The sequence below is a fragment of the Narcine bancroftii genome, chromosome 10 (assembly GCF_036971445.1).
Source record: "Narcine bancroftii isolate sNarBan1 chromosome 10, sNarBan1.hap1, whole genome shotgun sequence".
Classification (NCBI taxonomy): Eukaryota; Metazoa; Chordata; class Chondrichthyes; order Torpediniformes; family Narcinidae; genus Narcine; species Narcine bancroftii.
Genome location: NC_091478.1, coordinates 36,948,962 through 36,955,538, shown reverse-complemented (window position 1 = coordinate 36,955,538; position 6,577 = coordinate 36,948,962). Strand labels below are relative to the sequence as shown.

Genomic DNA, 6,577 nt, shown 5'->3' with positions numbered 1-6,577 from the left:
CCCCTGAAATGCATGAGTGAATCAAAGTGCTTTTCACATTGTCTTTATTAGCAAGGACTATTTTTTTTATCTAGACTCCAGATTATTAACTGATTTTAAATTCTGCAAATGCTGGGTGGGGATAGGGGATCAAGGGCTTGACGTTTTCTGTCCTGGCCTCTCCTTCCCCAGTTCAGCACCTTTAAGAAAAAACCCAAAAGTGCTGGAGGGATTCAGCAGGTCCGCATATCATGTAGCGTCACAGCATAAAGATATATAACCAATGTTTCGTTTCTGAGCCCTTCTACAAGGTCTTCTGTTCTCCTCCAGGATTTCTGCGTCTTAACCACAATCACGGTGTCTGCAGACTTTTGTGTCCCACAGTATCTTTAAGGAACGCATCTTTCATCAAAGACACATTGGCTCTCTTCTGTAAATATTAAAAAAAAGCACGGTGAATGTTCAAGTTCAAGTTTATTGTCAGATCATACATGGTACAGTGAGAAGAGTTCTTCATACTTACAGTCCTGCAAGTCAACTCTAATATGCACTCAGCTATACCACTCACTTGGCTACCCCACAGAGTCTAGGCAGCAAGTTTCAGGAGTGCATAATGGATATTAACATCTAGTTCTACATAACATACAAAGTAGAAGGACAAGAGCACAATTACAGGGTTACAGATCATACTTCAACAGTAATGCTTCATATATCTTTCTGGAGAACATTGTAGGTGATGTTTTTCCAGCGTCCCAACTTTTCCTTTTTCCTGGCATGGTGTGTGGCCTGCATGTGAGTGATTAATGTAATGCAGATCTTGAGTAATCCTCTTGGCATATTCCTCTGGTCCAAAAGAATTCAGGCAAATTGACATTTTTAAAAAAAACACAGCTTCCCCACATCTTTTCTTATTCTCTGGAAGCATTTTTTTTTTAAATTCTGGGATAATTGAATGACAAATTACATGACTAAATTGGACTGTAATTCAACTTTAGTTATTGCTTTCTGCAAAAACCTCCAAATACAAGTAACTTCAGGTTGAGTTTTATCATTCTGTAAACTTGCTTGGCAATAATTTTCTTTCACTTTCATGCATTTTCTTTCCTACAATTCCAGTTATCACCTTGAAATTGGATTTATCAGCACCATTTCTGCTCTTACCAACATAGATGGGAGCTCATGAGTACAGCCAAACAGAGTATTAGAACAGTCTCAGTACAATTAGACTTACGGAGCTCAATGTTGTTGTTTATTTAATGAGACGCATGCCTGATCTGGGATACCTGGCGTGGCGTCCTTAGAACTCATTGTAGTCTACTCAGAAAACCTTTTCAATCCATATAGTGTGCTTAAACTAATTGGACGTGCTCTTCGGCATTCACCAAATGCTCCATTGAATAAGCTGATACTCCTTTAATCACAGTGAGGAGTAGCGGGGTCCGTGGCAATACCCAGCAGTTGCCACACTACTGTCTTTTATTAAAAATATGGAACGCTTCACGCATTTGTGTGTCAACCTTGCACAGGGGTCATGCTAATGTTCTCTGTTTCGTTCCAATTTCAGTATTTGAACTACCAAAAGAAGCACTGCACTATTGTCATTTATCTTTGCTCAATAGAGGATGTCATTTGTCCTAAGTGAAGGTGCATTTCATCAGCGCTGATCTATTTTGGATAATTTAAAATAGGAAATATGCTAAAAGCACAGTCAAAAATAGTAACATTTTTGATAAAATTATTCATCCTCATTCCCTTTCCCTTTTCATATTTCAGATTTCAAATTTACTGTCAGCGTACATGCACAACATCACATACAACCTTGAGATTCTTTTTGTGGCAGGCGAGGCAGAATTACCAGTTATTAGTAGTGCAAACAAAATGTACTCAACGTACACATATAAACAAATAAAGAAATCTAAACAAACTGACTGCAATAAGGAGAGAAAAAAAGTTAATCAAGTGCAAAAGTAAGAGTCTTCAAATGAGTCCCTGATTGAGTTTATTGTTGAGGAGTCAGATGGTGGGGAGGGGGAGCGGCTGTTCCTCAACATGGTGGTATGAATCTCGTGGCACCTATATCACTTTCTTAATAGTAGCATTGAGGACAAAGCATGTGCTGTTTGGGGTGGATCCTCGATGATTGCTACAGCTCTCTGACCGCAGTGTTCCCTGTAGATGTTCTCAACGGTGGGGAAGGTTTTGCTTGTGATGTCCAGGGCTGTGCCACTACCTTTTGCAGGGCTTATGCTTAGGGGTAATGGTGTCCCTCTACCAGACTGTGATGCAGCCGGTCAGCACACTTTCCACCACACTTTTATTGTAGTGTATGAATTTTGCTCCCTAGGCTTTTTCACTTTCTCTTAGGTCCAAAGAGGTACCCCTTAATGATGCTCAAGAAATGTTTACTGTAGACAGGGGTGGCTTTAGATTGCTGCCCCTAGCCAGTGAAAGAGCTGTCTGGAATTGCTGGCTAGCAAGGCACAAATGAACAGTTGCTTAAGTGTAATGTTTGGAGATGGCTCAGAGCTCTTGTCACAGGGAGCGTCAAAAATGGAAACCTACACATTAGGCAACCTCCTTGCAGACTGTTGGCACCAGGACCATTGCTTCAACCTCGAGGGACACCGCTGATTTGACTGACAGACCCGAATGGTGGAAGGAGACACGAGAGATCGCTGATGATGGAATCTGGAGCAAATATCAATCTGCCATCAGAGCTCAGAAGGTCGAGCAACACCAGTAAGGAAAAAAAAGAATTGCTGGAACTTCGGATTGGGACCCTTCATCACTCATGTCCTCTCCATCTGTCCATCACCTCCCTCTGGTTCAACAATCCCCTACTGTCCCCAGTCAGTCCTCTCCTCGTTACCCTGACTATTTCCCCTTATTGCACTCTCAATTGTGATGAAGGTCCCGACCGGAAATGTCGAACCATTCTTCTTCTTCCACTGACGCTACTCGATGTGCAGAGTTTCTCCAGCCGATTGCTTTTTTTGGTCCTGAATAGCAGGCGTCTGAACCCTGCCACCTTTAGACATTTCCTGAGCATCATTTCTTTCTACAATCTGGCCAGGATAAAGAGGGGCATGAAGCAAAGCTTGTGGGCGGGGCATATCATTTCAGCAGGAGACTGAGGAGTGCCATCCACCCACTGCAGTTGGAATGTGATCTGTGTGTGAGTGGTCTCTACTGCTCATGTAGGAGAGTTACCTGCTCAGGGGCAGGATTCGCCTATCCCTTCACAGCTGCTGCTCACCTTCAGCTTTGCTCCTGTAGAACCATGGTTAAGAGCCCATATCCACTGAAAGCAATATTGTGCTCAGTACCAATCAATGAGCTGCTGGACAAACCCTGAGAAACAGGCAGCATCCATGGGTAGAAATGGTCAGTCAATGTCTTGTGACAGGACAGAAGTGGGAAGGGAGATATCAACTATCTCAAGGGGTGGAAGAGAGGGGCTAAGGTATTGGACAGACGGTCACAGAGTTAGAGAGACAGGTTGAGGAAGGGATCACTAGAAGGGGGATAGTCAGAGAATGGTAAGAGTCGGAGCATGTAAATGAAACATTGAATAGTGGGACTAGTGAGAGGTGGAGAAGTTTCCTAAAATGGAAAAAAGTGTTGTTCAATCCCTTGGATTAAGCCTTCTTCCTGCTCCTTCCACTCTGCCCAAACTGATCTCCTCCTCTTCTGAAGTGGTGGGCATATGTGACCTTTCCTGTGACCCTGCAGAAAGAAAGTTGCAGCCAAAACTCCTTTTTGGTGACAATAACGTGTAATTTAAATTTTTGATTTTTTTTTAAATTAGACACACGGTAACGGGCCGTTTCAGCCCACAAGCCCATGCCGCCTGATTGCACCCCATTAACCTACACCCTAGTACATTTTGAATGGTGGGAGGAAAGCGGAACCCCCAGGGAAATCCCATGCAGTCACGGGGAGAATGTACAAACTCCTTACAGACAGCATGGGACTCGAACCCCAGTCCGGGCTCGATCATTGGCGCTGTAAAGACGTTGCGCTAATGGCTACGTCAATGGTGCCGCCCCACGGTGACAAAATCAAGGGGCAAGTAGTGATCATAATGAAGGCCTATGAATAAGGTTACCTGACAGAATATGAATGAAATGGTTTGGCACTCGATATCCCCCTCGACCTAATGGTACAGGGTGGTCTCTGCCAATTAGGTTAGATCACGTTCTACTCTTAACATTTCTCCCTCCACTGAACCTCTTACTTATCATTGCCTTAGGATCATTGATCTTATCCGATGATGGCTGATCTATAACTGTGCAGATGACACCATTGTTGTCCGCAGAATCACAGACGGCAATGAGGAAGCGAACGGGAGATAGATGAGCGAGTTGAATGGTGTCGCAACAACCACCTTGCACTCAATGTCAGCAAAAATAAGGAATTGATAGTGGATTTTAGGAAAGGGAAACCAGAAAAAAACAGTCCTCATCGAGGGGTCAGCACTGGAGAGGATAACAAAATTCAAATTCCTGGGTATCAAAATCTCTAAAGACGTAGCCTGGGGCCATCATGTCACTGCATCGTGAAGAAGACATGCCAGCAGCATATTACATTAGGAGTTTGAAAAGATTGGTTGTCACCAAAAACTCCTGCAAATTCTGACTGGTGCATCACTGTCTGGTATGGAGGTGCCAATGCAGAGGACAGGAACAGATTACAGAGGGTTGTAAACTCGGCCATTGCCATCACCTTGCTCTGCATAATACTGCTGACATAAAACATCAAATTTTGTGACACGCGTTCATGACAATAAACCTGACTGATTCTGGTAGTGAAGTCAGAGGAAAAGATCATTGGGGACTCCCTTCCTACCATGAAGGACATCTACAACACTAGATGCATGCAGAAAGCAATAAACATTATGAAGGATTTCACACGTCCCTCATGTAAACTTTCCTCCCTTCTGCCATCTGGTGGGAGGTACTGTAGCACTTGGGGCCCTTATGTCCAGATTAGGAACAGTTATTTCCTCCCAAGCCATGGGGCTCCTGAGTTCCCAGAACATATGTGGATAGTGTACCATGGACTTTTACTGTATACTTTTAAATATTTTAACTTACATTTATGTAAATTTGCTCCATGGTCCTGGAGAAACACTATCTCATCTTTACAGTGCAATGCATGGTATGAACAATAAATAAAGGTGACTTGGCTTGACTTGATCTCTGTGTGGGAGGATGCAGGAGGTGGAATATCAATCATAGGATAATGCTGCAGGAAAAATTTGGTGTACGGGGAATGTGGGTGAAGTAACAATTGGTTTGACTAACAGTGTTCAACTATGCACGTGTCTGAGCACGTGTGAGCATGAAGGTAGTCATCATTAAGTCATACAGCAAAGAAACAGGCCCACTGACCATCATGCCCCTCCACACTATTCCTTTCTTTAAAAAAAAATTAAATTAAATTTAGACATACAGCAGGGTAATAGGCCCTTTTAGCCCATGAATCCGTGCCGCCCAATTACCTCGGATTGACCTACACACCCAGTACGTTTTGAATGATTGGAGGAAACCCAAGCCCCCGGGAAAACCCTACAGAGACATGGGAAGAACCCTGGTCCTAATCAGTGGTGCTGAAACAACATTGCCGTAACTGCTGCGCTAACCGTGCTGCCCATTTGCCTGCATATAGCCCCAAACCTTGCTCATTCTCACCTGTCCAAATGCCTCCTCTGTGTTGTTTAAATGTTGTTACTCGTCCTACATCCACCACCTTCACTCAGTCAGCACATAAAATTGCTTCCCTCATTTTAAACCTACATCTGGTTGAGTAGTAATATTTTCCTTGGTTTAGATCTCACTCCAATGAATTGAGTAAGATCATGATTTTTTTCTTAATGTGGAAATTCCTATTCTTGTAGAAGATGCCATCCTCAAAGACCCCCCCCCCCACCCACCCCACCATTTTGCTACCATCCGGAAAGAGGTACAGGAGCCTAAAGTCGACCACTCAGTGGTACAGGGACAGCTTCTTCCCGGCTGCCATCAGATTCCTGAATGATCAATGAACCAAAGCCACTGCCTTACTTTTCATGCACTACTGCTTTTTTATTTTTATTTTTTTTAATATATTAATGTTTGCACTACGAGGGCTGCTGCAAATCACTGACTTTCATGATTTTTCTGATTCTGACTCTTCAAATGGATTGTCTCCAAGTCCTTCAGGTACAGAGGAGTCCCTTTCTGCCTCTATCTCGTTCACCAGGAGTTGTCCCTTCTCAGGATCTTCATTCTATCATTCTCTGCACTAGAACCTCTCTCTCTCTCTCTCTCTCTCACTCTCTCTCTCTCTCTCTCTCTCTCTCTCTCTGCTCCATGGAAGCTATTATGTGCATTGCTGGTGTCTGACTGTTCAGAGAGTGTGCCTTTCAGGGCTGACACCCTTCTTTGATTGCTGTGAGGGAAGTGTTTCCAGCTGTGCTGTTGGGAGAGGTCCAGTCAGAAACCGGCCAGCACAAGTCCTATTTCAGTGTAAGATCCTTGAAGTAAACGACCACAATATCTTCTCTAATATATTTCGACCACACCACCATTTTTTGGGGTGGTCCAACAGGATATTA

At 43.5% G+C, this 6,577-nt stretch overlaps 1 non-coding gene across 1 annotated transcript; it reads right to left on the bottom strand.

The window, feature by feature from the left end:
- Positions 1-1,460: 1,460 nt before the first annotated feature.
- Positions 1,461-1,567, bottom strand: LOC138745132 (U6 spliceosomal RNA). Its single transcript, XR_011346060.1, has one exon. It is a non-coding gene; the product is annotated as a U6 spliceosomal RNA (small nuclear RNA).
- Between the last annotated feature and the right edge of the window lie 5,010 nt (positions 1,568-6,577).